General features: G+C 42.9%; 1 long non-coding RNA gene across 1 annotated transcript in view; it reads right to left on the bottom strand.

Annotated features, from left to right (window-relative positions):
• Positions 1-14,993, bottom strand: part of LOC309365498 — a 68,762-nt gene extending 53,769 nt beyond the window's left edge. Inside the window, exon 1 of the long non-coding RNA XR_014166205.1 lies at positions 14,948-14,993. This is a non-coding gene — a long non-coding RNA (uncharacterized lncRNA). The remainder of the gene's footprint in view (positions 1-14,947) is intronic.
• Between the last annotated feature and the right edge of the window lie 550 nt (positions 14,994-15,543).

The following is a 15,543-nucleotide window of genomic DNA, read 5'->3' as shown; positions in this document are numbered from 1 at the left end:
ACCATTTGCCCGATAACAAATGTTGGAAATGTAAGGAAATGGTTTTACCACCTCTGGTGGACGTGCCCTAGGATTAAGGTCTTTTGGGAAAAGATCTATAATGAACTGAAGAAGGTACTTAAGTACACCTTTACTAAAAAAACAGAAGCCTTTCTCCTGGGCATGGTTGGCCAATTGGTGTTAAAGAAAGATAGAACCTTTTTTATGTATGCCACAACAGCAGCAAGAATACTCATCGCAAAATACTGGAAGACACAGGAGTTACCCACCGTGGAAGAATGGCAGATGAAGGTGATTGACTATATGAGCCTGGCGGAGATGACGAGTAGAATCCGAGACCAGGGAAGAGAAACCGCGGAAGAGGACTGGAAAAAATTTAAGGACTATTTAAAGAAATATGCAAAAATTGGTGAAAGATAGGTTGGTGCTGAATGGGAAGATAGGGGTTAATTGCGGCAATAGATAAGAGAATGAAAACGAGAGTTATTAAGATTAAGTTGAAATAAGCTGGGGATTTGCTTAAAATTTATTGACAGGAGAATGCAGCAAGGGGAGGTATGAGGAAGTCGAGAAAGTAAGGCACATGAAACTAAGATTCAGAAGTATATGTGTTTTATGTTTAATCGTTTTGTATTTGTTTGTGTTGAAAATGTTGTGGAAACTTTAATAAAAATTAATTTAAAAAAAATACAATGCTCAAAATTGCTGAAGAAAAGAACCAGCTATAAGTTTCTGGCTGATACGCTCAAGAATTCAATTCCCTTTAGTTGAGAATTCCTGGAAGGGATTTTTTTTAAGTACATAGGGAAGAAACAAAGATGGCAAGGGCCAATAAAAGCAGAGGCATTCTAAGGATCTAGAAATATGGTCAAAATTGAAGTTATCACTGCTGGGCCGAATTGCTGCGATAAAGATGAATGTATTGCCTAGGATGTTGTTTCTGTTTCAAACATTGCAAATTTTGGACAAGATGGACTGTTTCAAGAAATGGCAGAGAGATATCTCTAGATTTGTCTGGCAGGGCAAAAAGCCTAGAATAAAATTTAAGATTTTAACTGATGCCAAAGAAAGAGGTGGATTTGCCCTGCCAGACCTCAAACTTTATTATGAATCAGCCGCATTTTGCTGGCTGAAGGATTGGCTGCTTCTTGAAAACACGGACATCTTGGACTTAGAAGGTTTCAATAATGTTTTTGGATGCCATGCATATTTGTGGTATGGTAAGGTCAAAGCACATAAAGCTTTTAAAAACCATATTGTCAGGAAAGCATTGTTCAATGTCTGGATGAGATATAAGGATTTGCTTGAAAGTAAAACACCAAGGTGGCTGTCACCAATGGAGGCTAAGGCTCTGAAAAAACTTAATATTGAGACAAATTGGCCAAAATATTGGGAAATTTTGGAACAAGATGGAGATAGTTTAAAGCTGCAGAGCTTTGACAGTTTAAAAACTAAAGTACGAGACTGGCTTCACTATTATCAAATAAGGGAGGTTTATAACTTGGATAAGAAAATTGGTTTTCAGGTGGAAAAATCAAAATTGGAAATAATAATAATAATAATAAGTTTTATTTATATCCCGCCCTCCCCAGCCGAAGCCGGGCTCAGGGCGGCTATCAACACTAAAACAGTACAACATTATAAAACATTATAAAAATGAATTAAAATCAAAATTGATGGCAACCATAAACTAAAGTTTTGTAAAGATTGCCAAAGGAGGGAGTCAGGCTGCGCCCTGACCAAAGGCCAGGTGGAACAGCTCTGTCTTGCAGGCCCTGCGGAAAGATGTCAAGTCCTGGAGGGCCCTTGTCTCTTGTGACAGAGCGTTCCACCAGGTTGGAGCCGCAGCCGAAAAAGCCCTGGCTCTAGTTGAGGCCAGCCTAACCTCTCTGTGGCTTGGGACCTTCAAGGTGTTTTTATTTGAAGACCGTAAGTTCCTCTGTGGGGCATACCAGGAGAGGCGGTCCCGTAGGTACGAGGGCCCTAGGCCGTATAGGGCTTTGAAGGTTAAAACCAGCACCTTAAACCTGATCCTGTACTCCACCAGGAGCCAGTGCAGCTGGTATAGCACCGGATGAATGTGATCTCTAAGCGAAGACCCCGTAAGGAGTCTCGCTGCGGCATTCTGCACCCGCTGGAGTTTCTGGGTCAGTCTCAAGGGCAGCCCCACGTAGAGCGAGTTACAATAATCCAGTCTGGAGGTGACCGTCGCGTGGATCACAGTGGCTAGGTCAGGGCGAGAGAGGTAAGGAGCCAACTGCTTAGCTTGGTGGAGATGAAAAAATGCCGCCTTTGTTATAGCTGCAATCTGCGCCTCCATGGAGAGGGAGGTATCGAAGATTACACCCAAACTCTTAATGGACGGTGCTGGCACTAATTGCACCCCCGCAAGAGATGGGAGTTGCCCCCTCAGTCCCATGTCGTCCCATCCCAGCCAGAGGACCTCTGTCTTCGAAGGATTTAACTTCAACCGGCTCCCACGTAACCATCCAGCCACAGCCTCCAAGCATCTGATCAGTGTGTCTGGGGCCGAGTCCGGGTGGCCGTCCATCAACAGATAGAGTTGGGTGTCATCAGCATACTGATAGCAGCCCAGCCCAAAACTCCGGACAAGCTGGGCGAGGGGGCGCATAAAGATGTTAAAAAGCATCGGGGAGAGTATTGCACCCTGGGGCACACCACACACCAAGGAGTGGCGGGATGACAATTCCCCCCCAAGCGCCACCCTCTGTCCCCGACCAGAGAGAAACGAGCGCAGCCATTGAAGGACTGTGCCCTGGATCCCCACGTCGGCAAGGCGGTGGTCCAAGAGTTCGTGATCGACCATGTCGAAGGCTGCTGACAGGTCTAGAAGAATCAGCAGCCCCGACCCGCCTCGATCCAGCTGCCTGTGGAGATCTGTTAGGGCGACCAGAGCCGTCTCTGTCCCATGACCAGCGCGGAAGCCGGACTGGAATGGATCCAGAGCCGATGTTTCATCCAGAAACCTACCAAGCTGTTCAGCAACCGCTCTCTCAATCACCTTACCCAGGAACGGAAGATTCGAAACCGGGCGGTAATTGGATAGATCTAAAGGATAGATCTAACAGAATTGTTAGAACCTAAAACTAAGAATTTATCAAGAATGTATAACTTGCTGTTGAAATGGAATACTCAAGATGAAATGGTTAAATCTGTCATGATTAAATGGGCACAAGATTTTGGACACAACATTATGATGGCTGACTTGGAAAAGTTATGGACCACAGGTATTAAGTTTACAGCTTGTAATGCCTTAAGAGAGAATATAATGAAAATGATTTATAGGTGGTACTTGACCCCAGTCAAGCTGGCAAAAATTTACCATTTGCCTGATAATAAATGTTGGAAATGTAAGGAGACTGAGGGCACATTTTTTCACCTTTGGTGGACGTGCCCCAGGATTAAGGCCTTCTGGGAGACGATTTATAATGAAATGAAAAAGGTATTTAAATATACCTTCCAAAAGAAACAAGAGGCCTTTCTCCTGGGCATGGTCGGCCAATTGGTGTGAAGGGAGGATAGAACTTTTTTTATGTACGCCACAACTCATCGCAAAGTATTGGAAGACAGAAGAACTACCCACCCGAGAAGAATGGCAGACGAAAGTGATGGACTATATGGAACTGGCTGAGATGACTGGCAGAATCCGGGACCAAGGAGAAGAGTCGGTGGAAGAAGATTGGAAAAAAATTAAAGTATATCTTCCAGAATATTGTAAAATTAAGGACTGTTAGAAAGATGTTGGAAAAAGAAAATTAGGTGGTTTTGGTGGAAATGATATAAAGGATTTAATGAAAATGAGTTGATGAAATTGATGAAAGAGAGGACGTTAAATCATAATATAATATATTAAATTAAACTAAATTACTTAAATGACAATAAGGTTGGAAGGATTTGCTGAAAAAAACGATTTGAACTAGAATACAAAATTGGGAGGTGTGAGGAGGTCGAGGAAATAAGTAAAGGAAGAAAGTAATGTAAAGGTTTAATCTGTTTTTTTCGTCTATTTTTGTTTGTTTAAATGAATGTATTGTTATCCTATTTTTCTTTTCTTTTTCTTTTTTGTATTTTGTATTGCTTATATTTTTTTCTGCTTTTTGTAACCTTTAAACTCTGAATAAATATTATTTTTTTAAAAAAGCAGAGGCATTCTAGAGGAAATATATTTTTAAAAAGAGCTGGGAGATGGATGCATCAGTAGACGAGCTGGAGGAGGGAGATAGCTGATAAGGGGAAAGGGGACTTAAAACTGTTTAAAGGATTCAATGATGGATTTAAAATTGTTTTCATTGAATGTGAATGGTTTGAACAACAAAACCAAATGAAATAAAATTACACATATTTTCACAAGGAAACAACGACAAAAATGATTATTGGTAAATAAAGGACTAGGACAGGAATTCATATAAAACAAAGAAAAGAGGGGTGGTACTATATATGAATTCCAAACTGGACTCTAAACAGATCTTTAGAGGCGAAGAATGATTGCAGTGAAAGTGATGGTGCAAGGAGAAAAAAATATTATTGGTAGGAGCTGACGCACCTAATGAGGAAGAAAGATTTCTTCCAACTATTGGATGAAAGTATGTCTGAGGTTTATGATGGAAATATAATTATTATGGGCGATTTTAATGGAGTAGTATCACTGGACTAAGACAGAACACTGCAGAAAGGTATCTCAAAAGAAGGCAAAATACCAAATACGTTTTTTGTAATTAATTATGTAATTAGGGAGAATTTATAGAGAGTTTGGGAAATGTATAAGGATTTGTTGGAAAAGAAAACATCTTTGTGGCTTTCAGCTAACCAAATGAATTATAACTAGGGAGAAAATTACTTAGGGTGATGCTCCTGAAGAAACCATGAAGCATTTCTTTTAGGGATAACTGGGTCAAATGTTCCAAGAAGACAGATGAACGACAGCAGCAAGAGTACTTTACGCACAAAAATGGCCAAATCAAGAGACAGCTACACTTGATCAAGAGAGCGGCAGTTAAAAGTGATGGAATATGTCAAATTGGCAAATTTAACTATGAAAATAAGAAATCAAGGCAGACTTGAAGGAGGAGTGGAAACCTTTTGTTGAATATTTAAATAATTTTTGTAAACATGTACAAACACAGGTAGGAGCTGAATGAAAAACAACAGTTGAATAATTGCTGGAGAAGAGTGTGGAAAAGGTAAGGTGTAAATATCTGAAATATGCAGCGATTTAAAAATTCTATGGGGAAACCATGGAGAGGAAGTCAAGTATGAAATAAATGTGTATCTGGAAAGTAGGTAGGAATTTGTAAATAAATTGCATATAAAAATAAATTGCATATAAAATTATATACATATAAAGCAATAGAATAACTTCCCACACTCCTTCCATTCAAATCATTTCTGCTTTTTCAGTTTGTTGGTAGATTGTTGGTTTTCAACTCTTAAAGCTTCTCCTCCTTGTGAGTCCATTGATGTTTTGTAAGAACATCAGGATTGAAGAGCTATCTACACTCCATATAAGTAAGTGGTTTTCGCTCTGTGAGTTCAATGGTGTTTGCTAAGGTGTCCACTTCTATTGAAGCTCTTTCCACACTCCATGCACTTAAATGGTTTCTCCCCTGTGAGTGCATTGATGAATTCTAAGGTTTCAACTAGTAGTGAAGCTCTTTCCACATTCCATGCACTTAAATGGTTTCTCCCGTGTGACTCCGTTGATGAATTCTAAGGTGTCCACTCTGACTGAAGCTCTTTCCACACTCCATGCATTTAGAATAATAGACTCATAGAGTTGGAAGAGACCACAAGGGCCATCGAGTCCAACCCCCTGCCAAGCAGGAAACACCATCAGAGCACTCCTGACATATGGTTGTCAAGCCTCTGCTTAAAGACCTCCAAAGAAGGAGACTCCAGGGGGGCCACTAGGTGGCGCATCAGAAGATGGCTGACAATAACATCACTCCGACCCACACGAGGTCATTTGGAGGCTATGATGGGGGTAATTAGCCTCCTTAACCCCCCCTAGGATTGTGGGGGGAACGGCCCTTGCCTGCTGTGCCCTATACCACCCCCGAATTTGTGGGGGTGGGGGCACTAGGCACAAAGCCCTCCTGTGGGATTCCGGCACTCCTGGAGCCGTCCCTGATTCGTGCCACTAGTTGCAAGAATCTTCAAAAGAAACAATTTGGACAAGATAAATTGCACAGGGGGAGTAAAGACTGCTGACAGAAGAGATCTCTGATAACAAGACAAGAATAAAATATGAGAAGATACGTCAATATACGGTACAACAAATGACTGAGGGGGGAAAAACCTGACTTTCATTTTTTTTATGTGAGTAAACAAGAATCCCCTCCCCTAATGAGTCAGAAATTAAGGACTTAAGCTGTGGATTTAAGACTGTGTGGAGATAAACTTTTGAACCAAAGCAATGTTTTAAGACGAAGCTGGAAAGCTAAGAGTTTTGGAATGGCACAGTTAAAAATGCCGTCGCCATTTTGGGAGGCATTGTTGGAGCTCTTGGGTCTGGGAGGAGAAAGAGAAATCAACTTCTCGGTAGGACCTAAGAGCGACAAATGCCTACTTTATGATGGAAAGAGCGATGTTATCTACGAAGGAGATATATGGAAACCATCTGGACTTAGTTTGGAGAAACGGGAAATCCACACAGGATTATTATATTTGCTTATCGGCTTAAGGAGACTAACAGAAGAGATCGTAAAGGAAAAAGAGAAATTATATGAACAAGATATGATGTGGAAACACCAAGATAAGACTGGATAGAATTATGAACTTTGTCTGGACTGATTGGGACTGATTTGGACATTAACGCAGTAAGAAGAAGATGATCTGAATCCCCCTTTGGATCTTGAAGTATGGGTTCCCCCAACAAAATTTAAAAATTTGGCTTTGTAATTTGGAATTTATGTGATGTGATTTAATTTGATGTGATTGGCCAGTTAATACAAAATATTTTTTAAAAAAACAAAAACAAAAACAAAGAAGGAGACTCCACCACACTCCGTGGCAGCAAATTCCACTGTCGAACAGCTCTTACTGTGAGGAAGTTCTTCCTAATGTTTAGGTGGAATCTTCTTTCTTGTAGTTTGGATCCATTGCTCCATGTCCGCTTCTCTGGAGCAGCAGAAATGGTTTCTCCCCTGTGTGACTCCATTGATGAATTCTAAGGTGTCCACTAGTAGTGAAGCTCTTTCCAAATTCCATGCATTTAAATTATTTCTCCCCCGTGTGACTCCGTTGATGAATTCTAAGGTTTCCACTCTGACTGAAGCTCTTTCCACACTCCATGCATTTAAATGGTTTCTCCCCTGTGTGAGTCCATTGATGAATTCTAAGGTGTCCACTCTGACTGAAGCTCTTTCCACACTCCATGCATTTAAATGATTTCTCCCCTGTGTGACTCCGTTGATGAATTCTAAGGTTTCCACTCCGACTGAAGCTCTTTCCACACTCCATGCATTTAAATGGTTTCTCCCCTGTGTGAGTCCATTGATGAATTCTAAGGTATCCACTCTGACTGAAACTCTTTCCACATTCCATGCATTTAAATGGTTTCTCCCCTGTGTGAGTTTGTTGATGTCTTCTAAGGTGTCCACTTCGACTGAAGCTCTTTCCACACTCCATGCATTTAAATGGTTTCTCCCCCGTGTGAGTCCGTTGATGAATTCTAAGTTTTTCACTCTGACTGAAGCTCTTTCCACAGTCCATGCATTTAAATGGTTTCTCCCCTGTGTGAGTCCGTTGATGGTTTCTAAGGTGTCCACTCTGACTGAAGCTCTTTCCACACTCCATGCATTTAAATGGTTTCTCCCCCGTGTGAGTCCGTTGATGAATTCTAAGGCTTCCGCTAGTAGTGAAGCTCTTTCCACACTCCATACATTCAAATGGTTTCTCCCCTGTGTGACTCCGTTGATGAATTCTAAGGTTTCCACTCTCAGTGAAGCTCTTTCCACACTCCATGCATTTAAATGGTTTCTCCCCCGTGTGAGTTCGTTGATGTTTTCTAAGGTTTCCACTCTGACTGAAGCTCTTTCCACACTCCATGCATTTAAATGGTTTCTCCCCGGTGTGACTCCGTTGATGTTTTCTAAGGTGTCCACTAGTAGTGAAGCTCTTTCTACAGTCCATGCATTTAAATGGTTTCTCCCCCGTGTGAGTCCGTTGATGAATTCTAAGGTCTCCACTCTGAATGAAACACGTTCCACATTCCATGCATTTAAATGGTTTCTCCCCTGTGTGAGTCTGTTGGTGCATTCTAAGGTTTCCACTCTGACTGAAGCTTTCCACATTCCATGCACTTAAATGGTTTCTCCCCGGTGTGACTCCGTTGATGTTTTCTAAGGTGTCCACTAGTAGTGAAGCTCTTTCTACAGTCCATTCATTTAAATGGTTTCTCCCCCGTGTGAGTCCGTTGATGTTTTCTAAGGTCTCCACTCTGACTGAAGCTCTTTCCACACTCCATGCATTTAAATGGTTTCTCCCCTGTGTGAGTCTGTTGATGAATTCTAAGTTTTCCACTCTCAGTGAAGCTCTTTCCACATTCCATGCATTTAAATGGTTTCTCCCCCGTGTGAGTCCGTTGATGAATTCTAAGGCCTCCACTCTGACTGAAACTCTTTCCACATTCCATGCATTTAAATGGTGTCTCCCCTGTGTGAGTTCGTTGATGAATTCTAAGGTCTCCACTCTGACTGAAGCTCTTTCCACACTCCATGCATTTAAATGATTTCTCCCCTGTGTGACTCCGTTGATGTTTTCTATGGTGTCCACTGTCAGTGAAGCTCCTTCCACACTCCATACTTTCACACTGTTTATGTTCTCTTTTCACACTCCGTTTATTTAAATGGTTTCTTCGTTAGTTCCATTGGTCATGGCCCACCAGAATTCTGACTGTCTTCTCCATGGTCTTCTTTTGATGGGGTGGGGAGAAAAACCTATTTGTTTTCTAGGAAGAGAACAAAGTACTATTACAATTAGCACCTGCTCTTATTTTAAAGTCTTTTACAATCTCTCCTGTCCTCCTTATGTTCCAAATTTTTAGGAAAGGCAAATGAAATAATGTAAAATAATGGTCATGCCTTTTATAACCCTTAATTATTGTTAATGAAGCAGCATTACCTTAGAATACGGTTGAACTGTGGGGTTTACGTTTGATAAAAAGAGGTTTCTCACAGGAAAGGGAGCTGCTCTATGTTCCATCAACCTGGCCAATATTCATCAGGGTCCTAAATTCATCATGAAGTTCTTCATCCGCTGCACTATAACCCTCCACCCCTTGGGCCACATTTTGTCCCCTTCGACCTCTAGATCTTTATTCATCACCTGCACAGTCCCTTTGGCCTCAGGAGGTCCATACTGACCATTTTGGGAGACCCATATATAAGTTTAGTGACAGGGCTTGGTGCTTGTGGTCGGTTGAAGGAGCGCTCAGTTGGAGAATGTTCTTGGGGTTGGACCTCCATCTCTCAGCCTTGCATTATGGAATGGAGAGAGCTGGAGATGCAGAAGGAAAGTAGCTGGAACCTGACCGCTGGGATGGCCAGACTGAAACACCCACCCCAATTATGATTTATAATAATTATATGCCACCGAGTCTCGCACCTGCCTCCTGACATTGGCTTATCTTAGCCGAGATTCCCTGTCCAGGCCTCTCTCACTGTTCTTCCTCCTTTGCTCTGGGTGGCCAAGGGCTTCTGGATAATCTAGCTCTGCTCCAACTGGGAATTATTTATTAAATTATTATTATTATTATTATTATTTATTATTTGTACCCCGCCCATCTGGCTGGGTTTCCGCAGCCACTCTGGGCGGCTTCCATAGAAACCAAAAATACATTAAATTGTTATACCTCTCTTCATCTGAATATCACAAGATAAATATATGTGTGACACTGAAATAGGTGAGTATTAAAGGTGAATAACACTGATTGTTGGAAAGAAAAGAAAGAAGATGAAACCCGTGGTGTGTCCTCCTGAATGTAATATAATAATAATAATAATGAAGTGTAAAGAAGAAACCAATCTTCAAATCAGTTTCATATTCCCTGGCTGTATTTCTCAGCCATGATCGTGACTCAGAATCTTAGCCACAATTTATTCTAGAATATCAACTGGATCTCTTTGTATTTGGAGCCAGACATCCCTGGGATTTCAGCCAGACATTCCTTTAGTGTGGGCAGCAGCAGCAGCGGAGGAAGGAAGGAATTAACATTGGGGGCAAACCACTTCCTTCAGAAGGTCTTCCCCAGCGGCCAGCAGGGTTGATAAACTGCTCAGTGGGGACCCCTTGGCTTTATAGTGTTAGGGTCTGGATACCAATCAGAATCCCTTGGAAATGTCTCAAGAACCCTTAAGATCCAGTTCCAGCAACTCCCAAGTAACACTGAGCCCTAGAGGAACCTTCTGTGCTGAGTTGAGGCATCTCTGGTCCTCCAGATGTGGTTGGACTCAAAGTACCACCTGCCCAAGCAAGGATGGCCCATGGCCAGGGAGGACGGGAGTCTTATCTGGTGGGACACACTTTCCCCTTCTTCCCCCTCCTCTGAAAATGCGGAATGGGGGAGGTGGGGCACATTGACGCAAGGGGGACATTGACACACCAACAATATTTCAATATCAAGACATGATATTCCTGTCGCGACATCACCCAAATGTGCCTATACATGTATGAGTAGAACAGTTGCGACTGCGCTGGCTGCCAGTTAGCCGTTGGCGTTTGAAGAGTAGGTGTGTTTTTAGCACAACCATCTAAAAATTATGTGAAATGTAAAAGTGTTCCAACACTTTTTACGTCATTTAGTTAAGGTTTAAAAATACCAAAGGTAAGTTATTCCACTCAGTAATCAGGATTACAGGTGATTTTCAGTGGCTTTATTAACAATTGTTAGATTTTTGAAAATGTCCGTTGGCGCACTTTGATACACTAAGGGTTAGCGCCTCCAGTAATGGCTGAATTCCTCTGATCGGGAGGAACTTGCTTTGTGGAAATCTGGGTCTGGCCGCCACGGCAAAGGTGGAAACCCATTAAAAATCACAGGCAGGAGAAGCCTGTGAATGTGGAATTCGGCTGGAACCTTTTGCACCTCCTCTACTTGTGGGGAAACCCGTTTTCGGGGATCCGGAGTGACGTGGGGTGAGTGGCGCGGTGCTTCGAATTGACTGCTTCTTTCACGGAGTGAAGCCGCATTGCTGTTGCCGGAGAGCGCTGACTTTTTCCTGTGGACAATTTGATTCTAAAACAACTACCCATGAGTAGAACGGAAAATTGGATCTTTAAACCTCTTAATTTGGCACCAAAATGGGGAGGTTTCAAACAGGAAGCCCGCCTCCCCTTTTTGTAAATAGACTGAAGCAAACAGGCTGCAAGCTAAAGTCTTGGAAAGCCTTCCGTAAAGGATTAAACCTCCATCGGTTAAAATCACTAAACCCCCCTTGGAAGCAGGAGAAGAGGGGGGAAATTTTGGATTGTGTAAGCCTGCAGGAGAGAGTGAAGAAAGTCAAATTACCACCGCTCTGAACCTGGAAACGGGCTGCTAGTAAGACCGACGTTTTGGAATTGCCCATTGAATGTGAATAGATCGTTCGTTGACAGCTAGTTAAATAAGAGAAAGACATTGTTTCCATTGTCTCCCTCTGCGTTTAAAAAGGAGTAAAAGTAACTGAAAATTGAAACTAACTTTATTGTTTGAACTGTGCTTAAAAGGATTGATACAAATCGAAATTGTTTCCCTCTTGAAGAAGCTTTTGAAATTGTTACATGAGTTGAGCTGGGGGGATCTCCAGCTGCAAGATAAAAAACTGTGAGAATCTGGGACTGACCTTGGATTGTTAAGAATGTTGACAGAAGAAGCCTTAGTGGTTGCATTATGCAAGATAAGTGATTCACTGGAACAGCTCCACAAGAAGACGGATGTGATGACTATCAAAATTGATAACGGGACAAAAAGTGACTAATTTTGGACAAAAAGCGAACATTAATACAGAAACTATTCAGGAATTGATACAGGGATCTACTTTGACATGGCAAATTGTAGAGAAGGCGGGGGAGAAAGTTGTCGTTGTTGAACCTAAAATAGCACAAGTGGACAGGGAGAGAGCCCCAGCCTCACAGATGTAATTTGATGACTGTAAGTTGATGCCTTTTATGATTGAATTTAGGGAAAGTCAGATTTTGAGGATTGGAGCCCCGCTTGGATAGATCCCTTCATGCAGGGATTTATTGACCTCTGGGACCTGGACTTGGGTCAGGAGGAGACTGGAGTTGTGGGGACCTCCAGATTTAGAAGAACTTTGAAATACGTCCTGAAATATCTTAGGGATCTTAGTTTTAACTATGGAGATTTGGCTGAGCTGTCGAGAAGGAATAAAAACATTGCTAGGTGGGAATTTCCCCGAGATCTACTCTTCAGCATCAAAGGAAGGAAAATAAGAAGAAGATCAGCAGAAGACAAAGCAAAGTGCATGTATAAATATGAAGAAGACTTGCAGAAGGGACTTGGAAAAGAGTTAAGAGCCTCGGACAGAAGATCACCAGGTTGATGGACTATATGGAATTGACGGAGATGCCTGGCAGGGTCCGAGACCAGGGAGAGGAGACGGTGGAAGAAGATTGGGAAAAGGTTTAAAGTTTATCTATGGAAATACAGTGGTGCCCCACAAGACGAATGCCTCGCAAGACGGAAAACTCACTAGACAAAAGAGTTTTCCCTTTTGGAGGTGCTTCGCAAAACGAATTTCCTATGGGCTTGCTTCACAAGACGAAAATGTCTTGCGAGTTCCTGCAGGGGTTTTTCCTCCCCCCTATTTCTAAGCCGATAAACCGCTTATCCGCTAAGCCGCTAATAGCGCTAATCCGCTAAGGCGTCAATGGGCTTTCTTCACAAGACGAAAAAAACCGCAAGACGAAGAGACTCACGGAACGGATTCTTTTCGTCTTGCGAGGCACCACTGTAATGTAAAATTAATGAGTGTTAGAAAAATGTTGGAATGAAATTATATGGCTTTAGTAGAAATGTTATAAGGAATTAAGCATAAATAAGTATTTTAGTATTAATGGGAAATAAGGTTAAAATATGTTGAGATAACTATAGAGAAAGATGGAAAGGACTTGCTGAAATAATTTATAGAAATGGGAGGTGAGAGGAGGTTGATGAAACAAGGGAATGAAAGAGAGGGTATTGAGATGGTATGATGTGTGTCCTATGGAGCGAATGCAGGCTTTCGCTGAAGAGCTCTCCAGGCTTCGTGCAAATCTCCGCAAGACGCAGGAGCCCGGCGCTGGACTCCCACGGCTTGCAGAGAGTTGCCTGTTCTGGGGGCTGGGTTCAGGGGAAGCTTGGGCTTCTCCCGCCCCAGCCCTGTGCCGGGGGGAAAAAATAATCCCCCCCTTTATTTCCCCCCCCAAAAACTAGGTGCGCCTTATGGGATGGTGTGTCCTATAGGGCGAAAAATAAGGTGATTATCTTATTTTTTAATAAGCATTTTCTTTAAATCACTATTTTTTGACTACCTAATGTGAGTTCTTATACTTTTTAAAGTTTTTCCCATGGGCCTTAGGTTGCCTATGCCTGGGATAGAGGGTTAAATCAGGGCAGGCCAAATGGGACTCAGCTCCGTCCCCTCCTTGCCCCTCCCTGCATCTGCTGCCTGAGGGGGCTGCCTCAGTCTCCCTCACAGTGGAGCAGGCCCTGAGAACAGCCTTCTCGCTGCCTTCCAAAATACAGTCATACCTTGGGTTACAGACGCTTCGTGTTGTGTGTCTTCTGGTTGTGCACAGCGCCGAACCCAGAAGTACCAGAACAGGTTAATTCCAGGTTTCAGCCCTCGCGCATGTGCAGAACCGCTAAATCACGCTTTGCGCATATGCAAAGCACCGAATTGCAACCCACACATGCGCAGACCCGGCGCTGCGGGTTGTGAATTTGCCTCCCGCACGGATTACGTTCGCAACCTGAACATCCACTGCACAGGAAACATGGCACAGAAGACCTTGGAGTCTCACTGTGGAACACAACAACAACAACAACATCGATTGGTTATATGTCACTTTGGGCTGCTCTGGGCGGTGGCGTAGGGTGTCCCCGTTACAACAGCCCTGCAAAATAGACCGGAGTTGCTACGCGCTTTTGGGACTTGGAAGAGTAACTTACAGCAACCGTAAAGGGCAGACCAGTGTCGTCATTACGGGGGCCTCTTTTAAATAGGGGTGGTGTTTGGGACTTCCGGGTTAGCGGCGTTGGCGAATGGCGGAGTTCCTCCGACCGGAGGAATGGGCTCCGTGGAAACTGGGTCCTCCCGCCGCGGCGAAGGCGGGGACCCGCTAGAAACCCCAGGTGGAGGAAGCCTGGGAATGTGGGGTTCGGCAGTGCCCCAGGAGCACCTCCCCTATTCGCGGGGAACCCCATTTTGGGGCTCCGGAGCGAAATAGGGTGAGCAGCGCAGTGCTGCGAACTGATTGCTACTTTCACGGAGGGAAGCTGCATAGCCATTGCCGGAGAGCGCTGACTTTTTCCTGTTGACAATTGGACTCTAAACAAGTACCCGTGAGTAGAAACGGAAAATTGGATCAAGAAATACCCTAATTTGGCATCGAAGCGGGAAGGTTCAAAACAGGAAGTCCGCCTTCCGCTTTTTGTAAATAGTCTGAAGCAAAAATCTTGTAAGCTAATAGCTTGGGAAATTGTTTTGCAAAGGTCAAAATTTCCTTCTTTTGTAACCACCAAAACCCCCAATTTTACCGTTTAAGCCTGCAGGAGAGGGAGTAAAGAAAAATAAGTTTCCACCGTCTCAAACCTGGGAACGGGGGTCAGAGACAGAAATTGTCTGAGACGTCCATTGGCTGCGAATGGAACATTTTGACAGATAGCCAATAAAGAGAAACAAACTGATTCCAATGTTGCCTTTTGCATTCTAAAGAAACAAAATACTTGAAAATTGAAAGTAACTTTCTTTTGTTGGATATGCTTTGAAAAGTTACAGATAGGTAGCCGTGTTGGTCTGCCATAGTCAAAACAAAAAATTCCTTCCAGTAGCACCTTAAAGACCAACTAAGTTAGTTCTAGGTATGAGCTTTCATGTGCATGCACACGAAAAAGGGACGTTGCAGGAAAATTGTGTATCTGAAGAAGTGTGCATGCACACGAAAGCTCATACCTAGAACTAACTTAGTTGGTCTTTAAGGTGCTACTGGAAGGAATTTTTTGTTATGCTTTGAAAAGACGGTTACAAATAGAAATTGTCTCCTCTAGAGGGAGCTTGTCAAATTGTTGCTGCAGTTTACTTGAGGATTTCACAGCTGCAAGATTAAGATCGTGGAAACAGACTGTGACCTTGAATAAAAATGTGTGTGAAGGAAGCTCTGGTGCTTGTTTTTTGCAAGACGAGTGCTTCGCTGGAGCAGCTGCATAAGAAGATGGATTTGAAGAATGAGAAGTTGGATTTGATGACGGTTGTTGTCAGGGAATGTGAACAAACAGGGAATATTGACCCAGACATTATACAGGGACCAACTCAGAAAATGGGT

The sequence above is a fragment of the Podarcis melisellensis genome (genome assembly GCF_964234715.1).
Source record: "Podarcis melisellensis genome assembly, chromosome: 2".
NCBI lineage: Eukaryota > Metazoa > Chordata > Lepidosauria > Squamata > Lacertidae > Podarcis > Podarcis melisellensis.
This window is presented reverse-complemented; position numbering and strand designations above follow the sequence as displayed.